Here is a 10,366-nt window from a genome sequence, read left to right on the forward strand (position 1 = left end):
GATCCATTGATCTTTGAATGGCCGAATTTGTTGCCCATTCCCCACTACCCAATGAAGACCCGACTTCAGTAAATCCCTACCCCATAAGATACTCCACCACCTCCAAGAAGCAGTAGAACTCAAAGTAACATTGAGGAGAGTTTTTGTATGACAGTACTTACTCAAGAAGACTCGTGACAATAACCCATTGGGATTAGAAATCTACCTCCACGCCTGTTTTGCGAGTAGAGCTTAATTGAAACACGTTAAATCCCTAAATCCCAATCCACCCCAATCTTTTGGAAAGCATAAATGCATCCATTTTTTCCAAGAGATACCTCGTTCACCATTGGAATTCCATAGGAAATTTCTGATTATTTTAGAAATTTTGCTCAAAAAAGAATTTGGCATTCGGAATACCAACATTAAGTGCACCGGTATCGAATGTAGCACATGTCTAACCAAAACCCATCTTCCTGCAAAATTTAACATCTTACATTTCCACCCTTGTAGCTTATTTGTTATTTTTTCTAAAATTGAATTGAAAATAACCCCTTTTGATCGGCCCGAAAAACCTAAATTGGCTCCTAAATAAATGGTTGAATGAGTCCCAGCTTTAACACATAAAATGGATTGGAGACTCTATTTATCAGATTCCAACATATTTGAGCTAGGGAAAATTTCAGATTTTTGGTAGTTAATACGAAGCCCCGTCTGTGAGCAAAAAGCATTCAAAAACCATCGTAAACACCATGCATGGGATAACTCAAATGTTTGAAAAATCAAACAGTCATTTGCAAAAAGGAGATGATTTGCGAGGAGGGCTTGTTTACAAATAGCTATCCCTTTACATATTCCTTGATTTTCAAGATGAGTAAAACCATCCGATAAAGCTTGCATTACCAATAAAAACAGATAAGGTGACAAAGGATCACCCTGCCTAAGACCCGCTGATGGATGGAAAAATTCAAATCGGCTTCCATTAATCAATACAGAAAAGGAAGCTGTAGAAATACATTGTTCAATCAACCTAAGCCAGTGTTGGGAAAGCCCCATTTTTCGCATTATTGTTAATAAAACTCCCAAATGACCCTGGCGTAGGCCTTGTTCATGTCTAGTTTTAGTCCAAACACGGACTTCCAACCCTTTTTATGTTTTTTAATATATTCTATGATTTCATGTGCCAATAAAATATTGTCAGAGATCAACTGTCCCTTTAAAAACACACTTTGATTAACAAAGATCAAGTCTGGCAGAATTTCTCGAAGTCTGTTTGCTAACACTTTGGCCCCTATTTTATACAACACATTACACAAACTTATTGGTCAGTAATCATTCACGGTGAGTGGAACCTTCTTCTTAGATATTAGACATAAAAATGTTGAATTTAAAGACCTAATTAAGTGTCCTAAATTTAGAAAGTAAAGCACACACTATTATAAAAGTGATAAGTGTCATAAATTTGTGAACAAAATTTGCTAATCAAACAAACATAGCGACGTCCAACATGTCACTTAGGTCCATTGCATCAATATTACATGTGATTTAGTAAGTAAATTTAGTATATAAATTTGATGGATATAAAAATGTTATGTAATAAAATCTGAAAATGATTTACAAATAAATGATGTATATAAAAAATAAAAATAATAAAAAATTCTAAACAATGTATCTGTTAGACTTATTTATTTTTAATCATTTATTTAATTTATTTGAAAGAGAAAAATAGAATCAAAATTTATTTTGATGATTTATTTAATTATGTTTTAATTTATTTGAAAGAGAAAAATAAAATCAAAATTTATTTTGTTCCACTATTTCTCACCTAAACTTGTATCCTAAATGTTATTAGAATGTATTTAATATTTGCTTAAATCAGGAGTTCATTTCAAACCCAAAACAGAGGTTCAAACAGCCCAAAACAGAGGTTCAAACAGCAACAGTTCAAAAGGTTCAAAACTGTCAAAGCTCCGGACGACCGGCCAAGGCTTTTCTGCCCAGTTTTGCTTCAATTCAAATTTTCTTCTCAACGGCTCTGAGCTACAATGGCTATTTTTCAAAGTAAAGTTGTTCCAGACCATGCTCTGCCTCCTGCCAAGATCAAATCAGTAATGATGGAATGATTTATATTCAAAATGAATTCAATGGCTCTATAAGCCTCTTGATCTATATATATACCAGAGAGCCTCAGTGAATAACACACTGAAACAATATACAAGTTACAGAAACCAGAAAATATTCTTTGATCTATAATCACTCACATCTATTCTCTAAAAAATTTTCTGAGAAGTGTTCTTCAACTGAGCCTTATAGCCTTAAGCTCATCTTTCCTGTGTGAGGTTTCCAGAAAAATCAAAGTTTTATTTTATATATCTATCTTTGAGAGATAATTCTTGTAGCTTTCTGTGAAAGCAAAAACACCTTCTTTTCAACCTTGTAAGAGTGTAGTACACTCAGTGTTCTTGACTTAGAAAGTTTGTGTAAAATCCGTGGAGGATTGCTCCATTTGTAAAGAGGTTGCTATCACCCCAGTAAAGCTAGAGCATAGTGGAAAATCTCAAGTGAAGCTTGAGGAGTGGACGTAGGCCAAGTTGAAGCCGAACCACTATAAATTTGTTTGCCTCTTTCTCCCTTTTCTTTTTATTTTTTTTAAATTGCCATAGTTATGTTTCATATTTTCACTATGCTAAAATCATTAAGTGACATAGCTATTAGAACACTTGTTTTAATTATTTTTATTTCATTAACTATATTTATCTAATGTGCTAGTCATAATTTTTTATTAGAGTATTATTATAATAAATTGTAAAATCCTAATTCACCCCCCCTCTTAGGTTGTCTTTTGGATAACAATTGATATCAAAACCTAGACTCTTGCTTTAGATTTAACCATCTGAGAGTTTCGATCCATGGCAACCATAGCAGCACTGGCACTGCTGAAGGACAAGCCACCAATAGGCCACCATTATTTGACGAAAACAACTATAGTCATTAGAAAGATAAGATGACCTTATACCTACAAGCCACTGATTATGCTATGTGAATTATTGTCACCAAAAGTCCAAAAATTCCTACCAAATTAGTAGACAATATTAGTGTACCTAAAACTGAAGATGAATGTGATGAGAGGGATCACAAATTATTGCAAGCCAATGCTAAAGCCAAACTCATCCTTGTTTGTGGATTAGACTCTAAGGAGTATAATAGAATTTCAAGTTGTGATTCGGCAAAAGAAATTTGGGACAAACTTGAAGTAATTTATGAAGGTACAAACCAAGTAAAGGAATCTTATATTGATATGCTTGTTCATAGTTATGAATTGTTCAAAATCAACTCTGATGAATCTATTTCATGTATGTTTACTAGATTTACTAAAATTGTAAACTCTTTGAAATCACTTGGCAAAACTTATACTAACAGTGAGTTGGTGAGAAAAATTCTTAAGTGTTTACCAAAGAATTGGGAAGCAAAGGTCACCGTCATTGTAGAAGCTAAAGATCTCCCCACACTTGGATTGGATGAGCTTATGGGTTCCCTTATGACTCATGAGATCACCATGAAAGGACAAGAGGATGTTGAAAAAAAAAAAAAAGTGGAATTGCATTCAAAGCATCATCAAATGAAGAAGAACATGAAAACTCTAGTGAGAATGAAAGCTATGCCATGTTCAGTAGAAATCTCAAAAAGCACTTCAAGAAAAACAATTATGGAAGAAGAAGACCTTTCCAAAAGGAGTACAACAAAGATAACAAGAAAGAACCTATTACTTGCTATGAGTGCAAAAATCCTGGACATATGAAAATTGATCGTCGAAAATTGAAAAATCATGGAAAAGACTACAAAAGAAACAAGAAAGTCATGGTAGCAGCTTGGGAAGAAAGTGAAGATGAAAGCTCAAATGATGAAATTGAAAATAAAGTAGCCAACTTGTGTCTCATGGCTCTTGAAGATGAAGACTCTACTCAAGATGAGGTAACTACTCTTTATGAAGAAATTGAAAGTGCATTCCATGAACTACAAGATGAATTTAGAAAAGTTTGTGCCAAAAATAATGTGTTAAAAAAATCTGTTGCATCTTTATCTAGTAATGTAGAAGAATTAAAGAAAGAAAAAATTGTTTTGAAAAATGATTTTGACACCATCTCTAATGAGAAAACTACTTTAAAAAACAATGTTGATGATTTAACAAAAACACTTGAAAATTTTGTAAAAGGTAGAAATAATCTCAACATGCTTCTTGAAAATCAAAGATGTGTTTTCGATAAAGTGGGCATTGGATATGACTCTATTAAGAAACAAAAGAGTCTCAATATAATTTTTGAAAAGGCACCTCTCATGACACACCCTCATATTACTTGTCATTATTGTAGAAGGAAAGGTCATTACATATCTTCTCATATTACCTGTCATTATTGTAGAAGGAAAGGTCATTACATATCTTCTTGTCCATTCAAAAATAATATAAACATAGAAATTAAAAAGATTTGGATTGTTAACGGATCTAACAAAACTAACCAAAAAGGACCCAAGAAACTATGGGTACCAAAACCCAACACTTGATTGTCATCCTATAGGTTTGCTTTAAGTCCAAAACCAAAGAAGGAAAGTGATACCTTGATAGTGGATGTTCCAGACACATGACCGGAGATAAATCTTTCTTTACTACACTGTCATCCAAAGATGGAGGCTTTGTTACTTTTGGAGGCAACAAGAAAGGAAAAATCATCGGTATTGGTAGCATCGATATTTCTCCTAATCCTTCTATTGAAAATGTTTTACTTGTTGATGGACTTAAGCATAACCTACTTAGTATTAGTTAATTATGTGATAAAGGTAATCAAGTTATTTTTGATAAATCACATTGCACAATTGAAAGCACAAATGATCATAAAGCTTTATTCGTTGGTAATCGTCATAATAATGTTTATGTTTTTCATCTTAATGATCTCTATGCTAGTGATGTTAAATGTTTATATGTTAATAATGAAAATAGTTGGTTATGGCATAGAAGACTTGGTCATGCTCGTATGGATTTAATTGCTAAACTTTTGAGAAATGATTTGGTCATTGGATTTTCAAAAATTAAATTTAAAAAAGATCATCTTTATAGTGCTTATCAATAAGGAAAACAAACTAAAACATCGTTTTAATCAAAATGTCATATTTCCACAACTAGATCTTTACAACTATTGCATATGGATTTATTTGGTCCCTCAAGGACATCTAGTCTAGGTGTTAAACATTATTGTCTTGTTATTATTGATGATTATTCAAGATTTACATGGGTTATGTTTTTAGCACACAAAGATGAAACCTTCTCCTCTTTCACAAAACTCTGTCGTAGAATTCAAAATGAAAAAGGCTTTCTTATAACTAATATTTGAACTGACCATTGTAGAGAACTTGAAAATGAGAAATTTGAATTGTTTTGTGATGAGCATGGTATTGGACATAATTTTTCAACACCTAGAACCCCTCAACAAAATGGTGTAGTAGAAAGGAAGAATAGAACTTTGGAAGAAATTAGTAGAACAATGCTTTGCAAAAATAATCTTCCTAAATATTTTTGGGCCAAAGTTGTTCACACTGCATGCTATATTTTAAATCGTACATTGATTAGACCTATTCTCAAAAAGACTCCTGATGAACTTTGGCATGATAGAAAGCCCAACATTAGTCACTTGCATGTTTTTGGTTGTACATGTTTTGTGCATAATAATGGTAAGGATAACTTGATTCAAAATCTGATGAAGCAATTTTTCTTGGTTATTCCCTAACTAGCAAAGCTTATCATGTTTTTAATAAAAGAACTCTTGTTGTGGAAGAATCTATACATGTGGCACTTGATGAAACTAATATCTCTGCTCAAAAGCAAATTGTTAGTGATGATATAGATTTGGAACCAAATGTGAAAGATTCAAGTATCTACAAAGAAGAGAACCAACCATGTAAGTTGAACAAAGAGATTGAACAACCTATTCTCCCACCTCAAGAAGAAGGAGGAAACAATGATGATTTACCAAGAGAATGGAAGTTTGTTCATAATCACCCTAAGGATTTAATCCTAGGTGACCCTACAAAAGGTATCGAAACTCGCTCTTCACTTAGAAACATTTGTAGTAACCTGGCTTTTCTCTCACAGATTGAACCTAAAAACTTTCAAGAAGCCGAATTCGATGAACATTGGATGATAGCTATGCATGAAGAGCTTAACCAATTTGAGAGAAACAAAGTGTAGGAGCTTGTGTCAAAACCTAATGATCATACCATTATCGATACCAAATGGATCTTTCAAAACAAGCTTGATGAATCCGGCACAATTATAAGAAACAAGGCTAGACTTGCTGCACAATGATACAATCAAGAAGAAGGTATTGAATTTGATGAAACCTTTTCTCCAGTGGCTAGATTAGAAGTCATTCACATGTTACTTGCATTTGTATGTTTTAGAGATTTCAAACTTTATCAAATGGATGTAAAAAATGTCTTTCTAAATGGTTTTATAAATGAGGAAGTTTATGTAAAACAACCCCCAGGTTTTGAAAATCATGCTTTTCCAAATCATGTTTTTAAATTATTAAAAGTTTTATATGGCTTGAAACAAGCACCTCGTGCATGATATGAACGATTGAGTAAATTTTTGATTGAAAATAATTTTTCTAGAGGAACAATTGACACAACATTTTTTGTTAAAACTAAAAATGATGATTTACTTATTGTGCAAATATGTGTAGATGACTTTATATTTGGTGCTACTAATGAAACCTTGTGTAAGAAATTTTCTAAGTGTATGCAAGGTGAGTTTGAGATGAGCATGATGAAGGAGCTAAATTATTTCCTTGGACTTCAAATCAAACAATGTAAGGAAGGAATTTTTATCAACCAAGCTAAGTACACAAAAGAACTACTCAAAAAGTTTGCTATGTATGACTAAAAAATAGCTGGAACTCCTATGAGCACATCCATTAAGCTAGACAAGGATGAAAAAGGTAAGTCCATTGATCAAACAAAATATCGAGATATAATCGGCTCACTTCTTTATTTAACCGCAAGTAGACCCGATATTGTGTTTAGTGTTTGTATGTGTGCTAGATATTAATCAAATCCTAAGAAATCACATCTCAGTGCTGTTAAAAGAATTTTTAGATATCTTGTTGGCACTCAAAATTTGGGACTGCTTTATCCTAGAGGTGTTGCATTTGATTTAATTAGTTACTTGGATGTCGACTTTGCCAAATGCAAACTTGACAGAAAAAGCACAAGTGGCACTTGTTACTTCCTTGGTAACTGATTAGTATCTTGATTTAGCAAAAAGCAAAATTTTGTTGCTTTCTCAACGGCCGAAGCTGAATATATAGCTTCCGTAAGTTGTTGTGCCCAAGTACTTTGGATGAAACAACAATTGGAGGACTTTGATTTATATTATGATCATATCTCTATTAAATGTGATAACACTAGTGCCATCAATTTAAGTAAAAATCCATTTCAACACTCACGAACAAAACATATTGAAATTCGACATCATTTTTTAAGAGATCATGTTCAAAAAGAGGATATTTACTTGAATTTGTAAACACCGACAAGCAATTGGCGGATGTTTTCACAAAACCCCTAAGCGAGAATCGCTTCAATTTTATTTGTGGCGAGCTTGGAATGTCGATTTCTACTTAAAAGGCTTTGTGGTGACTGTGAAACTTGAATTTTTGTTAAAATGATATATGTGTATTGCTACATTGATATGGAAACATTTTATCAATTGAATGCTCTCAAGTCCTTCATACATATATTATCCTTAACAGTTTACTATTCACAATTGTATATTTTTGTTCTACATCTTGAGCTTAATTTAACTTTGCATACATTGATTTTTTTTTTTTTTTTTTTTGCTATTAGGCTTAATGTCTTTTATTTATTTTATTTTATTTTTTTATTTTTTTTCTTTCGTTCTGCTATTAGGCTTAATTTTTTTATTTTTTGCTTTTTAATTTCATTTTTCAGTACTTAAACATAAAAACAAAAACAAATCAAAATAAAAATATTTACATAAAAAAAAAAAAAAAAATCCTTTATTTTTTTACGGCCATACACCGATTTCACTTACTCACATCTTCCATCGTTTTCTTCCTCTTTTTATCACCTTGGGAGGCCCTTAAAGGCCCTGCCCTCGTGCTTTCATCGAGAGTGAGAACTCCCTATCGACTATCAAAGGCCAAGAACATAGATGCTCCAAGTCGGGCCCTGGAGGTGGCCTGCATTTTAAGCTCTTTATTTTCGGCCTTCAATGCGCATATCTTTGCTCTCGCATCCTTGTACATGCGATGGAGCAGAGTGAGTTGGACATTGACCTGATGGAGCTCACTCATCCTGTTCTGCAGTCGGTGAGCCAATTTTGTAACCGCAGTCACCGTCTCCATACAGGACGTCAGTGTGAAATGATTGGCTTCAATGTCTGATTGAGCTGCTATTATTTGCTCAATCGACATCATAGGAAGGTTGGGAAGAGTAAGAGCCGGGGCACTCGACCCAGCAGCACTTACAGGATCATTCAGGTTCGGAAAGAGAGTAAGGGGACAAGACGAGGCCATGTAATAAGAGAGAGAGAGATATGTAATTGAAAGGAGGGTCATTTTTGGCAGCCTTTTTGCTCTGCTCAGTCTCTTTGTTCTATCTCTCTCACGAAGAAGAAGAAATGGATGGAAGCGAATCAGGAAGAAGAAGGAGAAGAGAGTGATTAAAAAGAAGACGGAGAAGAAGACGACACGAGGGAGAGAGAGCCGAGGCAGTTGATTGACCCGTCTTACTTTTGTCAGTCGGCTGACACAAAAGCGAGGCCGCGTGTCCGACACGATTTTCGACGGAAAAGAGAGAGGCGGGCAAATCGTATATATATATATATATATATATATGTTTTGCATATCTATTTTTGATGCCATTTTTCACGATCTTTTCCCTCCTCCTCTTCCAGATTCTGAGCCAAGATTTCCTTTTGATAATGTCACAGGAGGAGAAAAATTATGATGTTATGTATTGTGGTATTATTTTCAAATTATGGTATTATTTTCAACCTAATCTGATGTTATATATTATGTATTTTTTTCAAACTAATAAGATGTTATGTATTGTGGTATTATGGTAGTATTTTTTAAAAAATTGATATAGACTAACTAATATTTATAATGATAATTTTTTTTTTTCATTTATAGCTTATTATCTTAGTCTCATATCATATCTTTGATTAAAAAATTTATTTATTACACATTTGCTAACCTATATATTTAGAAATGAACAATCATTCAAGGAGAGAGCTATTCTTACTTCCAAATCAAATCAAAACATCATGGTGTGCCATCATAAAAGATGAGAAGATTGTTAGACTTATTTATTTTTGATGATTTATTTAATTATGTTTTAATTTATTTGAAAGAGAAAAATAGAATCAAAATTTATTTTGTCCCATTATTTCTCACCTAAACTTTATCCTAAATGTTGTTAGAATGTATTTAATATTTGCTTAAATCAGGAATTCATTTCAAACCCAAAATAGAGGTTCAAACAGCCCAAAACAGAGGTTCAAACAGTCTAGCACAACAGCAGTTCAAAAGGTTCAAAACTGTCAAAGCTCCGGACGTCCGGGTGGAAATCCGGCCGATTATCAGGCCGAACGACCGACCAGGGCTTTTTTGCCTAGTTCTGCTTCAGTTCGAATTTTCATCTCAACGGCTCTGAGCTACAACGACTATTTTTCAAGGTAAAGTTGTTCCAGACCATGCTCTGCCTCCTACCAAGATCAAATCAGTAATGATGGAATAATTTATATTCAAAATGAATTCAATGGCTCTATAAGCCTCTTGATCTATATATGTACCAAAGAGCCTCAGTGAACAACACACTGAAACAATATACAAGTTACAGAAACCAGAAAATATTCTTTGATCTATAATCACTCACATCTATTCTCTGAAAAATTCTCTGAGAAGTGTTCTCCAATTTTTTGTTTACATCTTTCTCTCAGAAATTATACACTGAGCCTTATCGCCTTACGCTCATCTTTCCTGTGTGAGGTTTCCAGAAAAATCAAAGCTTCATTTTATATATCTATCTTTGAGAGATAATTCTTGTAACTTTTTGTGAAAGCAAAAACACCTTCTTTTCAACCTTGTAAGAGTATAGTACGCTCAGTATTCTTGACTTAGAAAGTTTGTGTAAAATCCATGGAGGATTGCTCCATTTGTAAAGAAGTTGCTAGCACCCCTGTGAAGCTAGAGCATAGTGGAAAATCTCAAGTGAAACTTGAGGAGTGGACGTAGGCCAAATTGAAGCCGAACCACTATAAATTTGTTTGTCTCTCTCTCCCTTATCTCTTTATTTTATTTAAATTGTCATAGCT

The sequence above is a fragment of the Camellia sinensis genome, chromosome 12 (genome assembly GCF_055761805.1).
Source record: "Camellia sinensis isolate YWXY chromosome 12, ASM5576180v1, whole genome shotgun sequence".
Taxonomy (NCBI): domain Eukaryota; kingdom Viridiplantae; phylum Streptophyta; class Magnoliopsida; order Ericales; family Theaceae; genus Camellia; species Camellia sinensis.